The sequence below is a fragment of the Podarcis tiliguerta genome (genome assembly GCF_965153285.1).
Source record: "Podarcis tiliguerta genome assembly, chromosome: 16".
Classification (NCBI taxonomy): Eukaryota; Metazoa; Chordata; class Lepidosauria; order Squamata; family Lacertidae; genus Podarcis; species Podarcis tiliguerta.
Window position 1 is genome coordinate 38050771 of NC_139549.1, and position 27529 is coordinate 38078299.

At 46.6% G+C, this 27529-nt stretch overlaps 1 long non-coding RNA gene across 2 annotated transcripts; it reads right to left on the reverse strand.

Annotated features, from left to right (window-relative positions):
* Window positions 1-1763: 1763 nt before the first annotated feature.
* Window positions 1764-26958, reverse strand: LOC310666910. Of its 2 annotated transcripts, XR_014506093.1 has the most exons (5): window positions 26893-26958; window positions 25112-25181; window positions 21951-22153; window positions 3650-3760; window positions 1764-1888 (listed from the first exon to the last, which is right to left on the reverse strand). It is a non-coding gene; the product is annotated as an uncharacterized lncRNA (long non-coding RNA). The 2 variants fall into 2 exon arrangements; XR_014506094.1 differs by lacking the exon at window positions 1764-1888 and having other exon boundaries at window positions 3567-3760.
* Between the last annotated feature and the right edge of the window lie 571 nt (window positions 26959-27529).

Below are 27529 nucleotides of genomic sequence, written 5' to 3' on the forward strand. Positions count from 1 at the left end.
ACAACAACAACAACAAATTTAAGACACAATACCTGGACATGCTCATCCTAGATAAATAATTCAATTCTTCCCACCCCACTAAAAGATGGCCAGGAGACCTGAGGAAACAGAAATGTTTTAACCTGGCACCTTAAGCAAACAATGAAGGCATCGGGTGCACATCCCTGGAGAGAGTATTCCACAGACAGGGAGCCACCACTGGGAAGGCCTGTTGTATCTTGACACCACCTGCATGGGAGTTGTTGACCCAAAAATCTGGACGGCACAAGGTTGGCAAAGACTGCTCTACGTCATTATTTCTGGAGCGGCTGCTCTTGCGATGAGCTGTCTGTTTTACCACAAAGAAGATCCATTATGAAGTCCCCTGCTGGGTGTGACAATATACTGGCCATTAATGGTCTTTTTCTTAAGAATGTTCAAACTTCTCACACTGGATCTGTGTACTTTGCTATGCCTCAAAACAGAATCATGCCCTGCTTGTGGACTTCCCAGAGTCATTTCAAGAGTCACTGTGAGAACAGGATGCTGGACTAAGTGGGCCTTTGGCCTGATGCGGAAGGGCTCTTCTTAAGTTCTTAAATTCTAAAATCTGCCTAGATATTTGAACAATAATGCTGAATTCCCCACTCTTTATTATCACAGTTTTGCCACTGTGCCATAAGCAAGCCACCATAATCTTTGTCTCAGACACACACACCTGTCTCAATTGAGGGATAAATCCCAGCTGGTGTCAAGAGCGGAGAGCTTATCAGTCTCAAACCCGTCAACTGTCCTGATTTAATCGAGACACCCCAGATTTTAGCCCTGCGGCTTTCGCCCTTGACCGTGGCAGCCGCAGCAGGTACCTCCAAATTCCTCAGGCACCTGAGCGAGAAGAGAGGAGTGTGCAGCTGTGCAAAAGGTGTGCTGCTGTGACATGTGCCCCATCCTTGCTGGGAGGCAAGTGGCTAAGCGGGTGCCCATAGTCCCTGAGTGGCAGCACTGGTACTGGCTATAGGGCGGCTACCTCTGTCCAGTGTTGGAGCAGAATGCAGCGGACTCCAGCTCTGGCTCCTGCCACACCTCCTCTCTGTCACCCGACTGGCTACATTCCTCACAGGCAGCCGATTTTAAGGGGAGAGTGTGCACTCTCAGCCTCCAGTAAACCTGTCCTGCTAGGGCGAGATCCTGGCCTTGCAGTGGGTGTCAGGAGTTCAGCCTACACTCGAGTAGGACCCTGGCAGAGACACATGGCCAACTGGCATGTTCTCTCCCTCCTGTTCAATCGTTCGGGAGCTTCATAAGCTTTCTTCAGCCCGAACATCACAGCAACAGATGCCAACCGACACTGGCACACTTTGCGCATCTTGCGTGACAGACCTCAGCAACTCAGCATTTTGGCTAATCTACTTTATTTACATATAAACACACACAGAACACTGCAACATGGCTCCCTCTCTCTCAAGCATCAGACACCAAAGAGAAAAAGAACAAAGGACAACAGTCCCACTTCACGGAACACAGTAACACAAACATCCTGTCTCCGTCACTTCCCACTCTGTGGAGTCAAAACGTATACCGTCATGTGATAGACAAAAATCCCATGACTGCAATCATGGAGCAGGGATTCTAACAGTGACTCTCGGGAACCCTTCCAACTCTGCTGTTCTATAAGTCTATGATTCTCTTAGCAAAGGATATGCATCACATGACTCGGCCCGTAAAGACTAGCATCCCTAGTTCCCTTTGTGGCATGCTGAGGGGTACGTGCACTTTTCGTCCTTGTCGGAAACAGATGTCAAGAAGTTCTGGTTCTATCAGGAGCTAATAATGCCTGAGCCTGAACTTAATTCCATGGTGATTCTATCGACTGCCGTGTCATTAACTCCTTCTGTGATCAATGCCATCGCTGCAGGGAGGTATTGGATAAAGAGGGAGAAGTGTCAGATCTTCCTGTGCCATGTTAGGAATCCTGTGGATTGCTATTGGGGTGGATTTTAAAAGAGGCATTCACACAGGCGAGCAGAATGATCAAGGGAGAGCTACCATATGAGCAAGGGTTACAGCATCTGAGGCTTTTGAGTTTAGGAAAAAAGACAAGAAAGGGAGGAGATGCTGAGGATGTACGACGTTACTGTCAGGGAACTGCCATCGGAGCCAGAAGGAGAGGGAGGGCTCCAGAGGGATTCCGGAGAGCGTCCCGGGAGGGAGAGAAGCAGCACATCTTCTGGGGAAGGAAATCAGCGTAGCACCAGTGGAGAAGGGGGGCAGATGGGGGAATCGGCAAGGTGGCTCCAAGACTCCTCGCCGGGGACCAGCAGGGAGAGCACGGGTCCTCCGATGCCCACACCCTCCCTGCGCAGAAGGCTTCCGCGCAGGGAGAGTAGGCGGCGACTAGGCGTCAAAGAACTTTTATGCTGGAAGAAGTTCAAGAAATGCCCACTGATGGATTCTGCCAACGATTGAGACAGCCACGGGCGAGTGGCTGTCCAGACAGAAAGGGTTCACTCAGGCAACCCACCCAGGTGTGGCGCCGATTTACGCACGAGCAACCCCTAGAACCATTACAGTTACGCACAATGGAGAGAAAGCAAATCGTTTCTACCTCTCGTGTTAGGACTCTGGGCTAGATATTGAAGCCGAATGTCAGGAGTTTCAGGACAGATAAGAAGTACTCCACACAGCACACAGTTAAAACTGTGGAATTTCTTCCCTAAAGAACTAGTGAGATGACTGCCAACTTAAGACACCTTAAAACGGGGATTGGGAAAATTCATGGAGGAGAAGGCTACCAATGGCTGGCTGCTACTCATGATGCCCATGACCTGGTTCCACTATTGCAGGCCATACTACAAGGCAGGTGACCGCTGTTGTGCTCATGTCTTGCCTGTGGGCTTGCCATAGGACCCCACTTGGCCACAGTGAAAACAGGATGCTGGAGAAGATGGGCATCTGGTCTGATCCAGCTGCAGAGCCCTTTCTATGTTCTTATCACTGTCCAAACTTCTTGTTTGGCTTGCACTCTCTCTCTCTTTCATGCCTTTGCTCTGAACACACACACACACACACTCCATTTAAAAGCTCACAAATACTTGATCAGATCAAAACGATCATGATCTTGCCCATTCAGTGCATCGAACATGTTAAAGCTTAAATAAAAAGCAAAGACAAGGATGACGACATACCCACAGTGTTTTATGAGGAAAGGGAGAAGAAAGTTTGTGGTGGTAGAATTTTAATGTTCTCCTTCACTATTCACACGGCCGTTTAATAAAAGCAAAGAAGAGCAATTCCACCCATGGATAAATTTCTGGACACACTGTTTTTTTCTGTCCCCTTTTCTTTCTTTTTTCTATTGTTCACTGATTGGTAAAATTTGCAAGAAGAGCTCTATAAAGGATATTTTTGGTAACCCACATTCAGGAGTTCATTGCCATTAGATCAAGCTAATTGCCTGCCTTGTATTCCGCTTGGCAACTTGTTAGACTAATTGAACAATAGAAGAATATAATGAACTATTATAATGAAGTTTATAATTAGCTGCCTGGAAAGGAACCCAGCATGAAAATATTTAAGATGCAAAAATATTACAGCATATTTAAGAAAGGGGGGAATGGGAAAGGGGGGACACAGATAATTGTTTCAACTTGAATTGGAACCAGAGCCTTACTTGGGCTCGTCAAGGAGCTCAGTAATGCTGAGCATCTCTCTTCATCCCTGATCAGGGATTCATTTTGGGTATTGATGGAACAGGTGGAGGCCGGTCAGCTGAGGTGAATTCCTGGTAAGGATGAAAGGAGAGAGGGGCATTATGGGGAAAGCTTTGTGTGTATATATATGCAATTTTTAAAAGTTCAAGTGTGTAAGAAGAGTACTGCTGGATCAGACCAAAGGCTCGCCTAATCCAGATTTCTGTACTCACAGTGACCTACCCCGAGGTGGCCTTAGGGGTGGGTGAGCTGGGCAGTCACTTGGGGCAAAGAGCTGAGGGGGGCACCAAGCGGAGCTCAGCGATTCTGTGTTTTTAATGTACTGTCTGCAGTGAGCAAGGGTGGCAAAAGTCAAGTGTCTGCAACCATTCATTCACATTCACACACACACACTGCCTCAAGGTTCTACAGGTTATTTGGATACTAACTGCAGAGATGACCCTCCTTCTTAAATTATTTTCTTCTTTTGATTCCCACTTCGTTGTCATTTGCGCTGGGTAAACTGTGGAACACAGTTTTACTTTGAGGAAACATTGCCAAACACTTAGCACTTCAAATACTATTGTTGCTGTTGCTGGCATCTGTCTGTCTCAAGAGACAATACAGTGTGACTCTGAAGGTGAAGTCAAACTACTGGAGAATTACAGAGCTTGCTGCGGCTGCAGAAACTGGTAACTCGTAACTGCTGTGTTCTATGTTGTTTCTGCTGTGTTAAAAAGGTAAAGTTAAGCCTAGTTAAGCCCAGTCGCAGACGACTCTGGGTGGCAGCAACTGTTAAGAGCTTTTTAAAAAGTGGGCTAGGCAGACACACACACACACACACACAGCACCAGGGCTGAATTCTGAGTCTGCCAACAAAGGAACAATCTCCACTCCGCCCCCCAAATGGACAGATGGATCAGTAGGTTGTGTGAGATCTTTTTTTACAGGCTTCTTTACGGCATGACATTTTGGCAGCCAGGCGGGGTCGTGGGGTTGGCAAGTTTCTCCTGCTTTGCATCTTTCTTTCAAGTCGCCACCTGGCTCCCTCCCTCTCTCTCTGTCTCAAGGGGGATCCAGTCCCTGGTACACTCAAACAGAAGATGCTCTTGCAAGCCAGACGGTCCCAGGTACTGCAGCTGAGACACTGAGGCAGGTGAACATGCAATTACTAGGAGGGGTGGCGGGGGGGGGGGAGAGAAAAGGACCAACTTTAGCTAAGGAGAAATGAAGAGAAAAAAACAACCCTGTGCCATTCAAACCCTTCTCAACAGCATTTATCCTCCTGAGCCAACCAATCATTTTTAGTCAATCTAAGCAGCAAGCCAGAAATTCTGACTGCTCTAGAAAGTCACAAGAAAATAACTATGTAAAGTAAAGGTAAAGGGACCCCTGACCATTAGGTCCAGTCGTGGACGACTCTGGGGGTTCGGCGCTCATCTCGCTTTGCTGGTCGAGGGAGCCGGCGTACAGCTTCTGGGTCATGTGGCCAGCATGACTAAGCCGCTTCTGGCAAACCAGAGCAGCAAATGGAAACTCCGTTTACCTTCCCGCCAGAGCAGTACCTATTTATCTACTTGCACTTTGACATGCTTTTGAACTGCTAGGTTGGCAGGAGCAGGGACCAAGCAACAGGAGCTCACCCCGTCGCGGGGATTCAAACCGCCAACCGTCTGATCAGCAAGCCCTAGGCTCTGTGGTTTAGCCCACAGCACCACCTGTGTCCCAAACAGTATATAAATAACAATAAAATAAATTGAAGTTGTAAGAGGTCAGCTGGATACCTTCATATTTATGACTTATCTTTATTATTTTTAAGCATAAAAATAATGGATACTCTAAAATAAAGAATGCTCACCCAAAAAAAAGGCAAACCTGCGATAGTTCTGCAGTGTTATATGGTGCACAGCCACACTGTGTGTTTTTCGAGGTGTGGTTTGTGCAAACTGCAGAACACTGGCTGAGAGATCAAGGTTTTGAGCAATGCCCCTCTCAGCAGGTAGGACAAGTAGTGATGTGAGCCTCTCCTCCATCATGGTCACATGATCACAAGGACCTTTTGATGAACTTCAGTTTTGAGAAGCTGCACTCACCACAGGCAACTTGTAAGTGGATGTGTCAGGAGAATTCGTAGTGTGACACAAACATGAGAGAAAACACTTTGGGATCGTGGATGTACTTCAGGGCATCTCATGGGGAGCCTTTCCCAAGAGGCAGGATGTGATGGAGACATCCCGGCTCAACACAACAATCCTCACCATCCGTGTCAGTGATTACCATCAGACGGGCCCCTAAGCCGGTCCAAACAGTGGGTGGCCTGTGTCTCTTCTAGTAACTTCTCAAGGTTGTACAAGAATCCCTATGTATTCCTGTGAGAATCAAGCGGTTCAAGTCACTCTTCTCTTAAAACACAAGCTGTGTTTACAAGAATTCCTGCCTGAATATTTATTCTGGACTACTGCACTCCTCATCGTGAGTCTGACTCTCAAGCTGCCTCTTCTTGCAGCGCTTACATGGGGAGTCCTTGAAAGTGGCTTCAACATCAAGGGCTTCCATGAGTCCTTTGGCTGCGATAACTGCCTCTGGGCAGATGCTTTCCTGGCACAATGTGATGAACTCCACACATTTCTTCACGAGGGAGCTAACAGTTACAATGCCTGTTGTAAGGCACTGCATAGCCTTCTTTGCAATATTCAGGTGGAACAGGCACTGCGCTTCATGGAGAAGACCTGCATCTGCTTGAGGAGGCTCTGCTACTTCCATCAGAGCATCATAAACTATCCATGGCTACTAGCTAGGATGGCTATATTGGGAATCCCAAGAGGAGAGAATGCTGCTGCTCTCAGGTCGGGCTTCCCACAGACATCCGTTGGCCACCGTGAGAACAGACTGCTGCATGAGATGGGCTTTGGCTTGATGCAGAAGGCTTTCCATGTGCAAAGGGGTTTGTTTTGTTTTTCCTCAACCACAACTGGCTTCTAAACAGGTAAAGGTAAAGGGACCCCTGACCATTAGGTCCAGTCGTGACCGACTCTGGGGTTGTGGCGCTCATCTCGCTTTATTGGCCGAGGGAGCCGGCGTACAGCTTCCGGGTCATGTGGCCAGCATGACTAAGCCGCTTTTGGCGAACCAGAGCAGCACACGGAAATGCCGTTTACCTTCCCGCTGGAGTGGTACCTATTTATCTACTTGCACTTTGACGTGCTTTTGAACTGCTAGGTTGGCAGGAGCAGGGACTGAGCAACGGAAGCTCACCCCGTCGCGGGAATTCGAACTGCTGACCTTCTGATCGGCAAGTCCTAGGCTCTGTGGTTTAACCCACAGCGCCTCCCACATCCCTAGCGCCACATCTGGGATCAAAACGTAGGGTCCCGAATCGGAGACTATGATGCCTCCTAAGCATTCATGAGTCTCAACACCTTCCTTACCAGAACTGTTAGCACAAGGGTAGCCAGCATGGTGCCTTCAAGGACTACAATTCCCATCATCCCTGGCCACTGGGCAGGCTGACTGAGACTGATGGAATTTGGAGTCCAGCAGTCGGGGCAGGGGGCACCACATTGCCTATCCTTGTCTTTGTGCTTTAGGTCTAATTCAAGGTGTACTTTTAAATCAGTTCTTTGATCCTAAGGGATGATAAACAGCGTTGCCACACTGATGGAACAGCTCACAAAATCTTGACAAACCAATCTATCAATCCCATGCCAAATATGATCTCCCCCTTTTTTTCTTTCTACCTTCAGGGGCTAGAAATGAGAGGCATAAATGTTTTGCTCCAAAAGCACGAATGTGTAATGGAATTTGGATTGCTACAAGAACAGGAGGGGAAAGCGGAGAGGGAAGAAAAAATGTCCAATAAAATAAAAATTAAACCTACTGCTCTGCCTCCCTAGTCAGATTTAAATGACACTTGGTTCTGGCATTACGTCTCTCTGCCCTACAAAGCTGAGAGGAGTAAATTGAAAACTGGGAGAAGAGATAGAAGCAGTGGCCTTTGAGGTGTTTAATTTACAGGGTCAAGCAGGTAACCTAATAGAATTGTCACATTGGATTCAGAAATGTTACCAAAACTCAGAATCCTTGCATTTCTATGCTGGAGTAATAAGGCATTACAGCAGCCTTGCCCAACCTGGGGCCCACCAGATGTTTTAGACTGCAACTCCCATACAGTTATACCTCATGTTACGTCCGCTTCATGTTACGTTACGGAAGTACTGGGAAGGGTTACTTCCAGGTTTCGCCGCTCACGCATGCGCAGACATGCAAAATGACTTCACGCACATGCGCAGAAGCGGCGAATTGCAACCCGCGCGTGTTGAAGGTTGCGTTCTCTTCATGTTGCGAACGGGCCTCCGGAACGGATCCCATTCGCAACCAGAGGTACCACTTTATTTTCCTGAGCTTTGACCCTGGCTGCCTGGGCTGATGGGAGTTGGAGTCTGATGAAATCTGGAAAGGTATCCCTTGGTTTATCATCTATTTCAGGGCCAGGGAAGCCATTGCCCTTCGGATGTTGTTAGACTCCAGCTCCTATCAGCCCAAGCAACCTGGGTCAAAGGTCACACAAAAAATGTCTTGTCTCTTATTCCTTTTAATCTGGGCACTGTTAAACTACAACTCCCATCAGCTCTAAGAGGCTTTGGAGACCCCCCTGCTCCTCTCACAGAGCTGAGGATTGATTTAAGCATCAATCCCTCTTCACAGGGACCTCTTAGAATTGTAGCCCTGTGAGGGGCATAGGGAGTCTCCTATCAACTCCCAGCACCCTTTACAAACTATACAGTGGTGCCTCGCAAGACGAAATTAATTCGTTCCGCGAGTTTTTTCGTTGAGCGAGTTTTTTCGTCTTGCGAAGCACCACTGCATTTTAACACTAAAAACGGCGGGGAGGGGCGGGGAGAAGCAGGACAGCTGCTGCAGCCGGTACCTCGGACTCACCCGTGTGTTGTGGCAACCGCGCGACGCGGCTGCTGGAGGGCGGCGGGGGTCAGGAGCGCGACTCTGGCTGCAACGGCTCTCTGAGAGGAGCGCGCGAGGGCGGTGGGCAGCGGCGCAAGGCAGCCGGAAGGTCGACCGTCAGCCGGAAGGTGGGAGGAAGCCGGAGGAGCGGGGAAGCGAGCGTGCGTGCGTGCAGTGACCGTCGCCATGACAGGAGAGGCAGGGCCGTTTCGTCAAGCGAAGCAAGCCCTTAGGAAAATCTGTCTTGCGAAGCACCTCAGAAAACGAAAAACCCTTTCGTCTAGCGAGTTTTTCGTCTTCCGAGGCATTCGTCTTGCGGGGTACCACTGTAGTTCCCATGATTCTTTGGGGGAAACCATAACTGTTTAAAGTGGTGCCGTAGTACTTTAAATGTACGGTGTGAACATGGCCAGAATACAACGTGGAACACAGAATACAAGAGGAATATAAAGTTAGGTGGCAAACGGAGGGAAGAGACCCCCTTTCATATGCTCTCCCCCATTTCACCACCGCTGTTCTGAAAGAAGCTCGAGTCCCCCAGCCATTGCGGAAGCCTCTGTCTTACGGGTTTATAAATAATGCCTTAACCCGTCTCCCTGGAAATTCAATCAGACCCACAAGCCTTGAAAGCTCCAGACTCACGACGAAAGCCTTTTAATATTTGGATGGCATGGGAATCGACTAGTCTCCCCTTAAATCTAATCACAGGTTACGACAGGCAGAGCTGAGAATACGGCAGCCATCAATACAGATTTTGAAACTGTATGTGGCAATCAATACATTTCATCATCTAGCAGACGGTGGAATTTGATTTGTCTTCTCCCCCTTCCCTTTTTCCCCCTTAACTCAGTTTTTAAATCAAACTGTCATCTTACAGTTGCTAAAGGGTAGAGACAGGGATGCCATTTTATTTATTTATTTAGTTAGTTAGTTAGTTAGTTAGCTGGTTAGTAGTGAATAAACCCAGCAAGTTGAGACACTTGTTAACTCGCCAAAATACCTGCCTAGGTACGCCAACAGAAATTGTTTTTGAATTAAATGGGGTAGCATCAGGCCTGTTTACCCAGCTAAAAGAAATTCTAAGTTTAATAAAATACCTTTAGCCCCTAGCAAAGACTTAGGCCCCATCCGCACTATACATTTAAAGCACTATGATACCACTTTAAACTGCCATGCCTTCCCTCAGAGAATCCTGGGAAATGGCGCTATGGATGCGGTTAGGAGGCTCCCTATTCCCCTCACAAAGCTACAGTGCTCAGGGAACTCTGAGGGGAAAGTCTTTTTAAAGGAGATACCTGCTGTCTACTATTTTTATAAATCATTAGGTTAAACAAGCTGCATCACTCTATCGCTTGCTAACGTCCTTTTAACTAGAGATGGCAGGATTCGAACCTTGGGCCCTCAGTACACAAAGCCACTTGAGCTATGGCCCCTTCCCTTTTCTCTCGGAATGGTGGGTGTCAAGTATAACAAAGCTGGCTCTTGTTACATCTTTCCTTATGCAAAAATATATTTAAAAAAAACTTTATCTCTCCATACTTGCTGTTCCCCAGGAGCTGGAATGTATGAACAGGAACTATCAAAACAGTTTCCCCACTGAAGCTCAGTGGGAGAGTGCAAGATTTCCATGCAAAGGGTCCCGGGTTCAGTTTCCACGCATCTCCACGTGGGGTTGCTATTAGGTAAAGGTAAAGGTACCCCTGACCATTAGGTCCAGTTGTGGCCGACTCTGGGGTTGCGGCGCTCCTCTCGCTTTATTGGCCAAGGGAGCCGGCGTACAGCTTCCAGGTCATGGGGCCAGCAGGACTAAGCCGCTTCGGCCAAACCAGAGCAGCGCACGGAAACGCTGTTTACCTTCCCGCCGGAGCAGTACCTATTTATCTACTTGCACTTTGACGTGCTTTCAAACTGCTCGGTTGACAGGAGCAGGGACCGAGCAACAGGAGCTCACGCCGTCATGGGGATTCAAACCGCCGACCTTCTGATCAGCAAGTCCTAAGCTCTGTGGTTTAACCCACAGCGCCACTTATTTATTAAATTTCTATACTGCCCTTCATCCGAGGATCACAATATAAAAACACAAAAATACACGCCGTAGTAGCAAACAAAAACAACAAGCCCACCAAACGCCACCAGCCTTGGGGTCCCTTCCAACTCTATGATTCTATGAATTAATTAAATTTATCTATCATCCTCCATCCAAAGATCCCAGGATAGTTCACAACAGAAAAATGCAAAATGAGAATGCAAAATACTTAATAATGTATTTATGTCTACAGCCCTGGAGAGACCCTGCCAAACAGTGTAGACAATACTGATCTCGATAAAGACCTGACTTGGTAAAAAGCAGCTTCCAGTGTCCTTATTTAACTGCCCTTTATTGAGAACCATGAGGACTAGAATCTTACTTTATTTTTTAGGCAACAGACCAGGCCTCAGCAGGAGAGTCCCTGCTTTGGACACAAATGGTTTCAGATTAAATCCGGGACGTGCCCAGCTAAGGCTGAGAAACAGCCCTGCTTAAAACCATGAGAGTTGCTACAGGTCAGTATAGACAGCACTGAGCTAGGTGAGCCAGTGGTCTGACTCCGTATAAGGCAGCTTCCAATGTTCTGTGCCAACCCACCCATTTCTCCCTAGTGGAACTAAATAATGCCTTTCGTCAGCACTTTGGAAGACGATATCCATCTAACACGTTTACGGTCCTTCTGAGCTGCCTTCCAACATTCTCTCCGCTAGATGATAATTCCCCCACGTCCCGGATGCATTTAAAGTTTGCTTGCAGGCCTCCTCCTCTTCCATGTCCCTGCTACACCCCAGCAGAGCCGCGAAATCGTTCCATGACAGAGACAGAACCTTCAGAGCCAACGAAGCACAAAATAGATTTGGAGTTCTCAAACACTCAGGTCACTTAAAGACTCTCCCTGTCTGTTTGTGCTGGGCAGATTAAACTGGCCCCAGAAGCTCACTTTGGGCTCACCGCAGCCTTCTATTAATTCACAAAATGTCATATATCAAACTACAGCTTGCAGTAAACGGAGAGCACAGGAATCTTGTGCCTGCCTGTTGCTTTATACATGTCCAGAAGGCAGAACTTGCATCCTTTCTTACAAACAAGGTTGGAATCAAACACGCCGCCAGGCGAAAACATTCCTCTTTACCCAGGGCTTCGGAAATTAAATAATCTATGGCCCATTATTATGATTATTTTATTGTTATGCTGTGTGTTGTGTTTTTATTATTATGCTGCATAAATTACGTTCTTAATGTTGTATGCTGCCCTGGGATCTTTGGATAAACCGAGGCATATAAATTGAATAAATGAAATAATAAAGTAATAAATGTGTATCGCCCTAGGGCTGGTGAGAAGCAGGGGGAGGCACTCCACACCTCAAGGCTCCAAGGCGACTATTTTTAATTCAAAGAGGTAGGCAAGCTAATTTATTGGCAGAAAAGTAAACTGTATTGGTCTGCTGCAACCAAAGGCTGGCAGCACCTTTATCAAAATGTTGGTACAGTTTTAAAACAAATGCACATAAGATTATGTTGCTTGTTAGGCTTGCCTAAGAAGCCGGAGGGCGGGGAATTACAGGTGCTGAAAGCAGTAGACTGGAAGGTGCCTCCCTAACAGCAACAGGCAAGGCGTTCCAGAGGATGGGAATAACGCCTCGTCTACACTTGTGCACCTAAAGTGGGACTACATCACTTTAAACAGTCATGGCTCTGTCAGTATATGGAAACATCACCGCTGCAGACACCCAGATTGTTGACATCACATGATGCGCCTATCTGTGGGAAAGAAGAGTTTCCCAGGACGTTCACAGGCTGGATAAGTCTTTGTGAAGAGTGTAACTTGAAACCTTCTGTGTGCACATGTTCAGGAAGTTTATCTGACTTGCTAGAAGAACTGAACTGAAAGGACGTGTTTTTCTCTAGTGCTGTAATGTCAGAAATAAACATCATGTAAACAGATTTCTGACTTATTTTCTTTCCCCTGCGGAAGCAGGAGGGAGGGGTTGTGCATTTTACCCACGCTTGGGAAAATGTCGCCTATGAAAACCTCCCTGGTCTGTCTGGATATCAGCCAGAGGAGGTTACCGGTAAGCAAGCTCCGAGGACAGTGAGAGGGGCCAGCCTCTATGGAGGGGGCTTGCAAACCGACAGGCTCCCCCTCCACAAAGAATCCTGGGCGGTGTAGTTTGTTAAAGTGGATGAGATTCATTAGGAGAGCCCACCCTCCACATTCCCCTCACAGAACTACAATTCCCAGAGTTCCCTGAGAAGATAGGTTGGCTGTTAAAGCACTCCTAACAACTCTCAGCGTCCTTAACAAACTATAGTCCCCAGGATTTTTGGGTGAGTAGGGGAAGTATTCCGTCCTGAGACTTCTCTCTCAATCTGGATAGCATTCAACAAAACTCCACCAAGCTCTCATGTGTGGATTTATTGAAGATCACAAGGCACATGCGAGAACCTGTGTGTATTGCTCTTCTAGAACTAAGCAGCGAGAAGGTATCTCTGTCCTGTTGTTGCTCTGGCTCCCCCTACTGTTTGCCTCCCAGCCTTCCTCCCTACCAGTCACCACTGCTACCTTTCAGCCTCTTCGCTCTCCTGCCAGATAATTCCTTCTCTTCTTCCCTCCCCCTAAATTCTCACCACCTCCCACCATTCCGTTCTTCCTTCAGCTCCTCCTCTCACCTTGACCTTCAGCAACCGCAAGCAATCTCCTCTACCCACTCCTCCAAACGCAACTCCCAATCATGGTTTATTGCAGCTCCACCCCACGATTAAAAATAAAAATAAAATGAAGCACTAATATGCTAGGTATACAGTGAAAAGGTGGGTAATTCTGTTAATTCTGCCTTCTCTAAAGGCCAAACTTTAGAAATGCCTCCAACTGGCCGTTGTTCTCTGTGAGTCGGAGAGGGAGACTTTGTCTGAGCATCAGGAGTAATGATGAGAAATTGCACAGACATCTGTTGCTTAACGACATTCGTATGTGGATAGGCAAAGAATATTCCATCAGAGGTTCACCACTGGGCTGGCTAACATAATTCCTAGAGGCTGCATTGCGTATCCAGCTTCTTCCATCTGCACACAGAGTGAGCCTAGTGAGTTTCTGTTGACGGTCTCATGATTGGAATCTAAACGAGGCCCCCAAGTCCCAGAAAGGCAGAAACCTGAAGGCTTCCAAATCTCAGTAGCCACTGTGTCGTGCCAGAGCACGACTCCAGCGCTGTGCAAATCTGCATACAATTTCGTTTCCTTTTTCTTTCTTTTTAGCTGCAATAAATCTAAGTTTCTACAGCTTCCTCGTTGTTCTATCTTAAAAGGGTAGGAGAGTGGAGCCCCCTATCACATTGAAATCACTATTCAGAAGCCCCCACATCTTTGCAACAAAGGAAAGTAAGCAGGCCAGCAAACAGGCTACTGTAAGGGGGCCTTTGCTGCTGTCAAAGGGTGCTTGGCTGACTTAGGTTAGGGGTGGGGAAACTGTGGCCCTCAATATGTGTTTGGACTATAACTCCCATCAGCTCCAACCTGCATGGCCAATGGTTAGGGAGGATGGGAAGGGCAGGTCAACATTTGAATGGCCAGAGATTCCCCTTTCCTGGCTTACAATCTTACTGCAACTAACAGGTCCCATCCCATTCACACAACACACAGTTATGATCAATGGTATGTATATTCCATTATTCCTTACGAGCAAAGAATGTGGAGCTGGACACAGGAGTTAGCTTTAGAATCGTGTGTGTGTGTGTGAGAGAGAGAGAGAGAGAGAGAGAGGGAAAGAGAGAGAGAGAAGCTCCTAATCCCTAATGTTGAGAACCTATACTTGGAAGTTAGGATAGCTACGCCACAAACTTTGCATCTGCCTTATGCCAGTTTAAGTATCATGGCTTCAAAGAATGCTGGGAATTGTAGCATGGCAAGTGAGCTGGCAATCTAGTAAGACTACTATGGAACTACAGTTCCCAAGGTTGACTGGGAAAAGAAAATCACTATTAACTTTGTAGCATGGAGATAGTCGTGGTGGGACCAGTGGAGGGTGGTGGCACCTAGATCTGGTGGGGTGCCTGGTTGCAGCCTAGGGGGTCGCGTGGGTAACCCTGCCCTCCCTGTGGAGGGAGGATGCCCCGAGGAGAGTCCTGCAAGCATCAAGGTGTCCGAGAATATGAACAGAAGAATGTTGGGCAGCAGAGAGAGGAACACAGTAGAAACTTGCTTGGAGCCAGATTGTCACACTTGCTTCTCTTCAATCACTTATGTGGGAACTCGAGTTAGAGGAGAAGCAGTTGAGGAAATCTCAGCACCATCTTTCCTCTCACTGCTTTCCCATTGAAAATTACCCCCCTCCTTCCACAACTTTGCCACTGCATAACAGAGGTCCAAAATTCTTCCATACATATAATTCCAGCCTCAAATTTCAATCTTGTGCCACTTGTGTAAGCACAACCTGCTGTAGAGCCAGCATGGTGTAGTGGTTAAGAGCAGTAGTCTCGTAATCTGGTGAACTGGGTTCGCTTCCCCGCTCCTCCACCTGCAGCTGCTGGGTGACCTTGGGCCAGTCACACTCCTCTGAAGTCTCTGAGCTCCACTCACCTCACAGAGTGTTTGTCGTGGAGGAGGAAGGGAAAGGAGATTGTTAGCCGCTTTGAGACTCCTTAAGGGGAGTGAAAGGCAGGATATCAAGTCCAGACTCTTCTTCTTCTATATCGAAAGCAAGGCTGCTTAGGGTGAGCACTAATGGTAATGGTTCTGAACAAAACAGTAGTATGCCTAAAAGCAAATTTTAGATCCCACGTCTAAAGGAAGACACCTGCTGGAGAGAGTTGTATATTAGCACTCCAAGATTGTTGCTCCAATCATTTTGAAGAAATTCACAGTTCTGGCCCGCACAGAGCCCATTGCAGTAGTCAGTGTTGGCTGGTGCCTACTAAGTTGGTAGTGCAGAAGGCAGGGAGCCCAAACAGTAGATGCCAGAACCAATGACAAGCAGAGCCCACTAATTCTAATTTTGTCCCCATCCTCCTTCCTGCAGAGCCCTACCAGTACAACTTGAGACTAAGGAGGAGGAAGATAATAGGCAGTACCAGGCAGGCAGGTAGGGACTAGCTGAGAGTAGACTAAGGTTGGTGGGGCAGTGCCACCTTTGCCCTAATGAACCAGCCTCTGTTGCCTCAGGGACCACCCAGAGACAGGCCTTGCAGGGGACCCCAAGAACATCACAACTGGGGGATAAGAGGGTGTCTTATAATAAAATACCAGGGTCAAAAGTAACCCCAGACTCCACAGAGTTTTGGAGGACAGAGGAGGGGATGGAAATGGCCTTTCTGGAAGCAGAGCAGAAAGAAATATCATAATGGACCAGCCTCCACAGACAGTACTCTAACCTGGAAGTCACTGAGGCAGTGGCTAAATATCTATGCTCCCCAGAACCCTGGACTGGTCAACACCAGATCCTCCAAGTGTCCCTGTTTTCCAGGAACAGTCCCGGATTTACAGAAGCTGTCCTGGTTTCTGATTTGATCCTGCAATGTCTTGCTTTTCCTGAGGACGTTCCTATTTTCATCAGAGAAATGTTGAAGGGTATTGAGTTGTGCAACCCGTTGAGCCAAGGAGATAAGTAACTTTAGAAGACATCTAAAAGCAGCCTTGTATGGGGGATATTTTTTAATGTTTAATGTTTTAGTATGTTTTTATATGCGCTGGAAGCAGCCCAGAGTGGCTGGGGCAACCCAGTCAGATGGGTGGGGTATAAAGATGATGATGATGATGGAATAAAGGTAAAGGTAAAGGGACCCCTGACTGTTAGGTCCAGTCGTGGCCGACTCTGGGGTTGAGGCGCTCATCTCGCTTTACTGGCCGAGGGAGCTGGCGTACAGCTTCTGGGTCATGTGGCCAGCATGACTAAGCCGCTTCTGACAAACCAGAGCAGCTCACAGAAACGCCGTTTACCTTCCCGCCAGAGCAGTACCTATTTATCTACTTGCACTTTGACGTGCTTTCAAACTAGGCAAGTCCTAGGCTCTGTGGTTTAACCCACAGCGCCACCCGTGTCCCGATGATTGAACAGGTCATCCCTATTTTCATTGGAGAAATGTTGCAGGGTATGCGACACCGAAGATTAAATTCTTCCACAGCTGTGTGCACACGATATGCCAGGTGTGCTCATACACTAATGTTTTACAGAAAATGTGGATGATGGCAAGGAGGAGAGAGTATGGGGTGGAAGCCCTGCTCCCTCAGCTGCCATGGCTCACAGGGATGGGGGCTAGGGTTGGGGAGATAAAAACTGCAGGTTCGAGACTGAATAAAAATACTGGACTGGATCTGCAGCTTCTTCCTGCCTCTGTCTCGTGGCTCTGCCTCTGTGAGCTCCACTCACCAACTTTTGCTCACACCTGCTGAGCGATCTCTCGTTCTCCAGGACAGAAAGATGTGCACTAACTCTTTATCTGGTAAAGATAATGAAAATTGCCTGTATCTTTGTATACACCTGGTTATTGCTACAGAAAAAAGATTGTAACATTTTAAAGTAAAGTTTAGTTGTTAATTTAAAAATTTAAGTTCAGTTAAGTGGTAGTTTATTTAATGAATAAAAATAATGCACTTTATGACCATGAGTTTGTATTCAAAAATCGTTTGCCTTTAAAAACCTCTCTGGGTGCATATCCGATTTAAATGTGCTACACATGTCTAGGTATTCTTCTGCAATTCTCAGTTCACCTGTGGGTATTTGAAGCACCATCATCTATCATTTTTGTATTTGTGCATTAAAAGACTAGGCTGCCACACTATGCAGGAAACACGAACAAGAGATTAAATCCCATCTGCTACCACCGATTCTTTTTAAAAAGGGGGAGGAGATCTGCCATGCATTTGTTAGAAAACAAGACTTTAAAAAGAAACCCAATTTGGATAAGTCTTAGTATACTTCCTCAGGTAACTGGCGTCTCTCTGAAGCAGCTGGCATTAATTAATGTACTATTCCGTATTTGCTTATTAATAAAGATTACAGTGGTACCTCGGGTTAAGACCTTAATTCGTTCTGGAGGTCCATTCTTAACCTGAAACTGTTCTTAACTTGAGGTACCACTTTAGCTAATGGGGCCTCCCACTGCTGCTGCGTGATTTCTGTTCTCATCCTGAAGCAAAGTTCTTAACCCGAGGTACTTTTTCTGGGTTAGCGGAGTCTGTAACCTGAAGCGTCAGTAACCTGAAGCGTCTGTAACCTGAGGTACCACTTTACAGTGCTTTGTGAACACCAGCAATTTTGCACGAATTAAAGAATATATGATGAGGTTTTAATGAATACATGTACAGTGGTACCTCGGGTTACAGACGCTTCAGGTTACAGACCATTCAGGTTACAAACTTCACTAACCCAGAAATAGTACCTCGGGTTAAGAACTTTACTTCAGGATGAGAACAGAAATCACATGGCGGAGGCGCAGCAGCAGCAGGAGGCCCCATTAGCTAAAGTGGTACCTCAAGTTAAGAACAGTTTCAAGTTAAGAATGGACCTCCAGAACGAATTAAGTTATTAACCTGAGGTACCACTGTACACAGTTACATTTAAGAATGCTGGAGAAGGGATTGGGGGTCCAAGGCTTTGGAGGAACTTTAACCATGGGCAGGTTTGTGGAGGGGTGCAGGTGAGATTTCACCAGTACCATTGATGCCCCAGGAAGGAATACAATTTGCATGAACCAGTGGTGTACTCAGCACCTCTCTCTTTTTAGAATATTTTATTGATTTTATAATAAAATGGCATTGATCAACTTCCAACAAAACCTGCTGAGCATTACATGCATAAATTAGAAAGAAAATTTAGAAGTGACGTTGTCCAAACTGAATCTACCCCTCTTTTTCTGAGCAGTAGAACTGCCCACAGCTGCCATCACATGCAAAGTTATCTCACCTCATCTAGACCACAACCCTACATGGACTTATGGTGTCTTTATTTGCAATATGAGGGCTTTTCCAGACTGGTGATTTTTGTGGGTGTGCTGTGCAGCAAAAATAATCCACGAGTGCTAGATTTATGCAGGAGCGTCTGCAAATCATTCCATTTTATTAGTTGTTCTGTGATACTGCTGCAGTCTTACTGGGGTCTGGAGAGGCAACAACAGCAGGACACCAAAAAAAAGCAACACCAGAATATGTATGCTCTGAAAAGTTACAGGATTTCAGGAGGAAATTATAGGACACGCACTGATTGGAAATAAAGCCACACGCCTGCCCCAAGACTTTTGCAGGTGCCAGCGTTATTGAAAGCAGAATCATATATAGCCACTCTGACAAATCATCCTGAATCCACAATGAAAAGCACCTTGCTCGGTTGGTTACAGTGTGGTGCTGATAATGTCAAGGTTGCAGATTTGATCTCTGTAAGGGACAGCAGCCCAGTTTATTGTGCCCCCTCACTTTTGCCCCTGTTCTCAAGACTCTGTGATGAAACCTCTTTTCCTTCTGCAAGGGCGATACATTGCTTCCAGAGGCCACTGAATGTGAGGTGGGCATGGAATGGAGAGAATCATCTACATGGAGGACAGGGAAGGGTGCTTTGAGTATGTGGAGAAACTGGCCTACTGTACAGTGGCAACATTTGCTTGTTTGTTGCTCCACCCACTTTTGTCTCTGGCCCCACCCACCACCGGCACATGGCCCTCAGAAGGCTATCCAGAAGGGAATGTGGCCCCCAAACTACAAAAAACACCCCCCTGCCTGGACTAGGAGAAGAAGCAGCGTGGAGAAGCTGAAGAGGAGGGAAGAAGGGAAGAGACTGTAGAGCAGAAAGGAGAGTGGAGGCTCTGAGAGACTGAAAAGTCCTGTGACAGAAACTGTTATTAAACTGGCGACAGTTAACCGGCATTATTCATTGAGTCATCAAACCCCCAGTTGCCAGGGAACTAGCAGGAGTTTCAAGTTGGGTCATTGCAAAGTGTTCCTTAACTTTCCCGTTAATTGTTATATAACTGTTCCTGAACTGGCTTGCAGCTTTTAACTTTTACAAAGTAAAGAAATGCTGTTTTATTATACTCCCGAGCGACTGGAGGGGTAGGTTGCTAATTTATCTCTTCAGGGATTCCCCTACACACCTGTCTGTTGTAACCCTGAATCCCGAAAGGTCCAATTCTCCCCTTAAAATAATGTCTATTTCCCACAGGGTCTCCTAACTCTTACAACCATACCTCAACAATATAGCCAACATGGCAGGTTGTAGGTCAGCACCCTTGGCCCCAAATTTCTAGTGCCTGATTTTGACTGAAGAGGAAAGTAATTTCCCTGCATATTCAGCTCTGAACTTTAACATTTCCTTGGACAGTTGGTTATTCTGTACCTGCAGCCATTTCTGTGCCAACAAAATATTCAAGATGCCAACTTTTGTTCTGATGTAAACAGTAGTCCAAAAGTAATCTTAAAAGGTAATCTTAAAAAGAGGTTTGGGTTTTTTGGAACACTGCTACTATCACCACTGAGAATCACACTCAACATCTACCTATTTCTATTGCTTTTAAATGGTGTTTCATATGTTGTACACCAGTATAATATGGCAGTATATTAAATGATATGGCAGTATATTAAATGCTTCTATAAATGAACAAACTTACTCCACAGGCCAATGGGAAGGCAAGTTGCAATCCAACAACTTCCCATATGCAACAGGTTGGGAAAGGCAGGGAGATTCAGCCATGTGTGAAATCTCTGCCTCTCTTACACACATTAAATATATATATGAGAGAAGTCATGAGTGACTTACTCAACATCATTTTTAAAGTCTGTCCAATACTGCTCTTCTCCCTCTTTCACTACACTGGGCCATACGCTGCTGCTTTTCAGGGGGGCAGGTATACACCCTATACCATTAAAACACATTTTCCCCATCAAAGAATTCTGGACCCCGTAATTAGTTAAGGATTGGTGAGAATTTTAACTCTCTGCCGATAATTCTTTGAAGGGGGGGGGGGAGTGTTTTGAATCTGGTTTAAAAGGTGTAGCGCGTACACAGCTTCTGGGCCATCCAATGAAGCTGAATTTTAGGAGATTTCGGACCGACAAGAGAAGTACTTTGTCATACAGTGCATAATTTTCCACGGGAGGCAGTGATAGCTTGAAAAGGAAATTGGACAAAGTCATGGAGAACAAGGGCTGCGGGTGGCGCTGTGGGTTAAACCATAGAGCCTAGGACTTGCCAATCGGAAGGTCGGCGGTTCGAATCCCCGCGATGGGGTGAGCTCCTGTTGCTCGGTCCCAGCTCCTGCCCACCTAGCAGTTCGAAAGCACGTCAAAGTGCAAATAGATAAATAGGTACCGCTCCAGCAGGAAACTAAATGGTGTTTCCCTGCGCTGCTCTGGTTAGCCAGAAGCGGCATAGTCATGCTAGCCACATGACCCGGAAGCTGTACACCGGCTCCCTCGGCCAATAAAGCGAGATGAGCACCGCAACCCCAGAGTCGTCCGCGACTGGACCTAACGGTCAGGGGTCCCTTTACCTTTACTACGGAGAACAAGGCTATCACTGGAAGGGTCGTAGCTCAAGGGTACGGCATCCACCTTGCATGCAGAAGGTCCCGGGTTCAATTCTCGGCTTCTCTAGGTAGAGCTGGGAGAGACTCCCTGCCTGAAACTCTGGAAAGAAGCTGCCAGTCTGTGTGGAGAACACTGAGCTTGATGGACTAGTGATCTGAGAGCTTCCTATGTTCCTGCACATGAATGTCAGAAGCAAATCAAAACTTTCTTCATGGGCCTTACTTGTCTCTGTGCTCCTTCAGTTTTGAAAAACATTTGGTCACAAGCTTTGCAAGATATTTCGGGTTTTGTTTTTTGTTTTTTTGAGAGAGACTTCTTGCAAAACAAATCAAAAACCTATCTTTTTAGAGAACAGAACTATCCGAAATGCTTTTTGTGGGGAGCAGCTTTTTGGCACACCAGAAAGGCAATCATCTCATTTTATAATTATCAACAACGCCCAAGAGTTCTCAGTATATCAACAGGACGCATGTATATTTATAAACCAAATAGATGTGTTTATTATTAGGGGACTCTTTTTTTGTTGTTTAAAAAAAAGGAGGAGAAAGAGGAGAAGGCTTATTCAGGAAGAAAAGCACACACAAGTTGCCAAGCAACATGGACAAACTATTTATAAAACTCCACTCCACTTTTTTTAATTAAAAAAAGATGAGGCTAAAATTTCCAGGCATGTGTGGGCTTTGAAGAGAGATGACAAGTGCTCCTTAATTACTATTCCAAGGTGAAAATGAAAAAAAACCATATAGCAGCAGTAAGAAGTAAGAAAAAAGGCTTGTGCTGACATACCGGAATGCCTTCAGTTTCCAGAATGAGGCTGGGAACATGTCGGGCAGAGAGTGCGACACGGATTGCTTCCCTGATGCGTTTCACCAAATCTGGGCCGAACTCCTGGTTGGTGGCCATCTTTAGGAAAAGGATCACCCTTTCTTCGCCATCATTGTTGTACTGAGGGACGCAGAGGCTGTCCGAAACCTCCTCAATAGCTTCCACTGAAGAGACAAAGGAAATGTTGGCTTAGACTTATTCGTGCCCCCACCCCCAAGGCAGGGAGCAGTAAACATGTGCCCATTGTCAAGCCAGGCCATGTATTGGAAGACACAAGATCTGCCCACCCTGGAAGAATGGCAGATGAAGGTGATGGACTACATGGAATTGGCGGAAATGACTGGCAGAATCCGAGACCAGGGAGAAGAGCTGGTGGAGGAAGATTGGAAGAAATTTAAAGACTATTTACAAAAACACTATAAAATTAATGAATGTTAGCATGATGTTGGATTGAGGTTAAAGGGTTGTTAGCAATAATGTGGTGAAGAAATATGGAAAAATGGATGGTTAAAAGATGAAAAACTAAAGGTATAATATACTAAGATAAAGATAAGGTAGAGGGAAGGGATTTGCTGACTAAATAATTGAATTGGAATACAGAGAGGGGAGGTGTGGGGAAGTCCGGGAAACAAGCAAATGTAAGAAATATTATGGAAATTGAATTGTTTTTATTTTTGTATTTTTCTCTTCTTCTTTTTTCCTTTATTTGAAAACCTTAATAAAAATATTTTTAAAAAAATAAAATATCAAGCCAGGCCATGGTGGCACTCCATAAGCCTGGTAGGGCAGAAGGCAGGGAGCCCAGTGGCGCCAGAGTCAATGGCAGGCACAGCCAGCTTGGTCTAGTTTTGTCCCCATTTTCCTCCGTACAGAGGAATCGGATGGTCTCAGCACTCTTAACTAACTGCAGTTCCCAGGATTCTTTGGGGGGAAGAAGCCCTGACTGTTTAAAGTGGGATAGTGTAGCCTTTTAGGCCTTTCTCATGGGTGGAAGAGCATTGCGCCTGAGGAGGGAAGAAGGAGTCAACAGACACCGAAGGGTTAAACCAGAGAAAGAGCTATTTATTCTGCCTTCCGGGTAGCAGAAGGAGCTAGCGTGATAACTCACAAGCAAGCACAAGTTTCACAGCCGTTGCACCCAGCATACCGTATTTTTTGCTCTATAAGACTCACTTTTTCCCTCCTAAAAAGTAAGGGGGAATGTGTGTGCGTCTTATGGAGTGAATGCAGGCTGCGCAGCTATCCCAGAAGCCAGAACAGCAAGAGGGATCGCTGTGCAACGATCCCTCTTGTTCTGGCTTCTGAGATTCAGAATATATTTTTTCTTGTTTTCCTCCTCCAAAAACGAGGTGCGTCTTATGGTCTGGTGCGTCTTATAGAGCAAAAAATACGGTGTATTCCTTCCAGTTCCCTTTGCCCCCCCCCCTTCTCCCCCTCCTCAGGAGGAGAAGAGAAGACTCCCTGGAAAAGACCCTGATGTTGGGAAAGATGGAGGGCACAAGGAGAAGGGGGCGACAGAGGACGAGATGGTTGGACAGTGTTCTCGAAGCTACCAGCATGAGTTTGACCAAACTGCAGGAGGCAGTGGGAGACAGGAGGGCCTGGCGTGCTCTGGTCCACGGAGTCACGAAGAGTCGGACACGACTAAACAAGAAGGGCAGAAGCAGGGAGACTAACAGCAGGTGGCGCCAGAGGCAAGGGCAGGCAGAGGCAACTAGTTCTAGATTTGTCCCCACCTTCCTTCTCCTCCCTGCTGAGTTCTCCAAAGACAACACTGAGCCCAAGGAGGAGGCAGCTGTCAGGCAGTGCCAGCCCTCTGAACTGAATGTAGCTAAGAAAGAAGGCAGTTGGGGGCGCTGAGAGCAGACTGGCCTAGTGGGGCAGTGCCCCATTCACTGTAATGGAGCAAGCCTCCTTTGATGTTCTTAAGAGCCTCTTTTGGGAGTGTCAACTAAAAGGGACAACATAAGGCTATTTAATTTTGGACCTTAAAACCACGAGCATTTGGATCAGATTTTTCCTATTCCTGTCCGCCAGTCTCTTTGAGCAACCGTCAGGTTGGTTCCCTGAAGCGGAACAAATGAAGAACTAGTTTTATCAAACGGTAATTTGTTGTGGTGTTTAATCCTCATTTTATCTTTCAATGTGACCTCAGTGTATTTGTATGTTGTTGCTGTGACCTGCCCTGGGATCATTTTATAAAGAAGGGCAGGGCATAAACTTCACAATAAATTACTAAGCCTCTCTCGTCTACCAAAAACACGAGTTTTCCTTAAGCAATTTTTCAAATTATCCTGTGCAGCACAGTGGCTTTCAAACCCAAGTTCCAGGAGACCTTGGGGAAGTATCTCAGGTGTTTCTTCGTGAGATAATCTACAATGGCATCTCCAGGTAAAAGGCTTAGGTAGCAAATGATGAGAAAGAGTGTCTGTCTAAGATATTAAAGAGCCTTCCCCAACCTCTCCAGAGAAGCAGACACGGAGCAATGGATCCAAACTACAAGAAAGAAGATTCTACCTAAACATTAGGAAGAACTTCCTGACAGTAAGAGCTGTTCGACAGTGGAATTTGCTGCCAAGGAGTGTGGTGGAGTCTCCTTCTTTGGAGGTCTTTAAGCAGAGGCTTGACAACCATATGTCAGGAGTGCTCTGATGGTGTTTCCTGCTTGGCAGGGGGTTGGACTCGATGGCCCTTGTGCTCTCTTCCAACTCTATGATTCTATGATTCTATAACCTGGCTGGGGCTGAGAGTTGAGAGCCTGCCTTAGATGCCAAAGCAACTTGCTTGGCATTGGACTGGGTACCATGCAACTTGACCTGGGGGAGAAGGAGGGATTTGCTGTTTTGCCTCGGGCAGCAGTATGCCCTGGGCCAGCCCTGCATCAAAGGAAAGGTTGTGCCACCTGACGAAGACCACGGGACGCTGAAACAGAGGAGAGGGGGAGAAAAGAGTAGGGGGAGTTTCTGAAATTTCCTGGCCCAGCCTCAGAAACGTCGGCCAGCCAGCAGAGCCAGACTGACACTGTGTCCCCGTATTCCCAGCCAACAAGTGCACAGCATGCCATTCTGCTATCTGCCACTAAGCATTCCTCACATATGGTCACGCCAAAGTGATGGGCATACCTGCAGCCAAGCATGACAATGCCTCCTGTCTTGGGGTTGATCTTGCAATAATCGCCGTGAGCCCAGACACCTGTCCAGAAAAACCCACATGGAGGGCAACCAGGTCAATTATCAACAATCCAGGCCCGGATGGCACACAAATCTGTTTTCACATTCACAAGAACAGTGGAAATTGATGATTTAAAAAAAACAACAACACAATACAGTACAATGTTTTGGGTATAGGGTAGGTATAGGGCGGTATATAAAATCAGTTTTAAAAATGTTTACAAGAACACAGAAAACTAGAAGAGCTGTAGGGGGATTCAGGGATTCAAGTCACTCTCCTTTTAACTTATTATGTTTACTGAATAACCCAGTGGTTCTCAAACCTTTTTCTCTGGACCACACTTTCAGAATAAATATTTGCTCGGGCCACACTGAATTTTTTATTGATAAGAATACATTGGAACACAAAAAGAAACAACTCCTAGCAGTGCTTGATTTATAACATAGAACACAACTACTTTGTAATATGATCATGGGACATCCAGAAAGTAAAAAACAAAGCAGCTGCGTAAGAACACAAGTCATTCCCAAAATATCATTATAAATGAGCCTCTTACATATGTACCTTAAGTCTGTATACAACCTCAGTGAGAGGTGAGAGCTTGCTTTTGCCAGGTAATCTCCTTAGTTTTAGGTCTAATTTAAGACAGACAAACTCTCATCTCCTCATCAACACAAATAAGCCTTTGTATTTTCTGATCTTTCACATCTGTCAGGAGCTGAAAACCCCTGTTCCTGCCACACCCTTTGAGAACCACTGGAATAACCTTTCAGACCAGGGGTAAGGAACCTTTGGCCCTCCATACGTTCATGAAATCCTAAGAGCTGGGGGAGATGGCAGGCTTGGGGGAGCCATCTCAAGTGCTCTCCCAGGCCACCCACCATTGAACAGGAGCCAGGGGCGTGGTACCGCACCAGGGAGCCCCAAAACTGGACGCCTGAAGGGATAGAAAGTCCACCCTAACTCCTGGAACAAACAAGGAGACAGACGAAGAGGTCTGTCAAACCCGGGTCTAGGGAGGCTACTGTCACAGACTGAACCCCCCACCCCACCCCCTGTCCAAATTCAACCGTTCTGCAATTCGTGCTGCCTTGTTTTATTTTGCCTAGTTCAGTTCGGTCCTTCTCTTCTATTGTAAAAAAATATATATATTTGAGGGGTTTGCTTTGATGGGTGAGCGCAAAGGAGGATGAAAATGGGGGCGCCCATGGAGGAGCGCTGTCCCAAGAGGGTTTTTCCCAAGAACCTATATCTTTATTTAGTTTTTTTCCCTTGGAATGGTTGGAAGCAACCCCCTTCCTTCTTCTTCTTCTTCTAACTGTATCTCCCCCGTTTCTTTCTGATCTTCTTTCACTGTCATATTGGGGTGACCTCCCCCTCCCCTTATTTTTACCTCTGCCACCACCACCGCCACCATGATTACCCCCTGTGCCTGAACCCCCCCCCCCCACTCTCCCACCCCTAGGGCCCCCACCACACCGGGGAAACAAGAGAAAGCCAGGCTGGTTGTGTTGCGAAATAAATCAAAACTCCTAGCCAGGGAAAAACACACTCCAACTGGCTGAACAATGCCTTCAAATTATTGTCACTAATATATAACATATAACATATAATATAATATAATACATATACTACACTAATTAATATAATATAATATAATATAATATAATATAATATAATATAATATATAATGTATAGTATATAATAATATGTTAGACCTGTTCTATGTAACATATCGGCAGAGGGCGCTCCGATCTCGCAGCCGCCGACGCCAATGCCATCTCGCTCATGATTTCCAAAGGCACGTGGCCTCTGGCGGCGGGCGGGGAGCAAGCTCGCCGTATGTACAGAAGAGCGCCACTCTTCACTTTCGCGTCTCTATAATGCGCACCTTCTCTTTCCCGCTCCGCGTGAACATAAACAGGATAAGTTCCGTTCCAGAGCGGAAGTGACGATGGAAGAGGCGGCGGCGGCTTCCCAATCATGAGGATTTCTGTTGTCGTTCTAGCTGTGTAAATCCCTAATAGACGCAGCCGGGGGGAGAACAGTCTCTGAGGAAGGCGACGGCGCGAAATGTGAAGGCCGAGACTCTCGCAGAAGAAAAGGGGCGCAGAAGGCTACATCCCCCCTCACGAAATCAGCTCTATGGTATTAGCCGTGGCGCAGGTGATGACGTGTTTCCGCTGCGCCTTGACCGAACCAAGATGGCGGCGGCCTTGAGGGGCCAGTGGATGCGGAGCTGCTTCGCTTTCTTCAGGTATCTGTGGGAAGGAACCCGCTTCCCTCACTTCGCTCCGCCGAGCGGCTCCTGCAGTGAATTAGTAAATCCTCAGTAGATACTTTAAGCGAAATTTGATATGGACACCCAG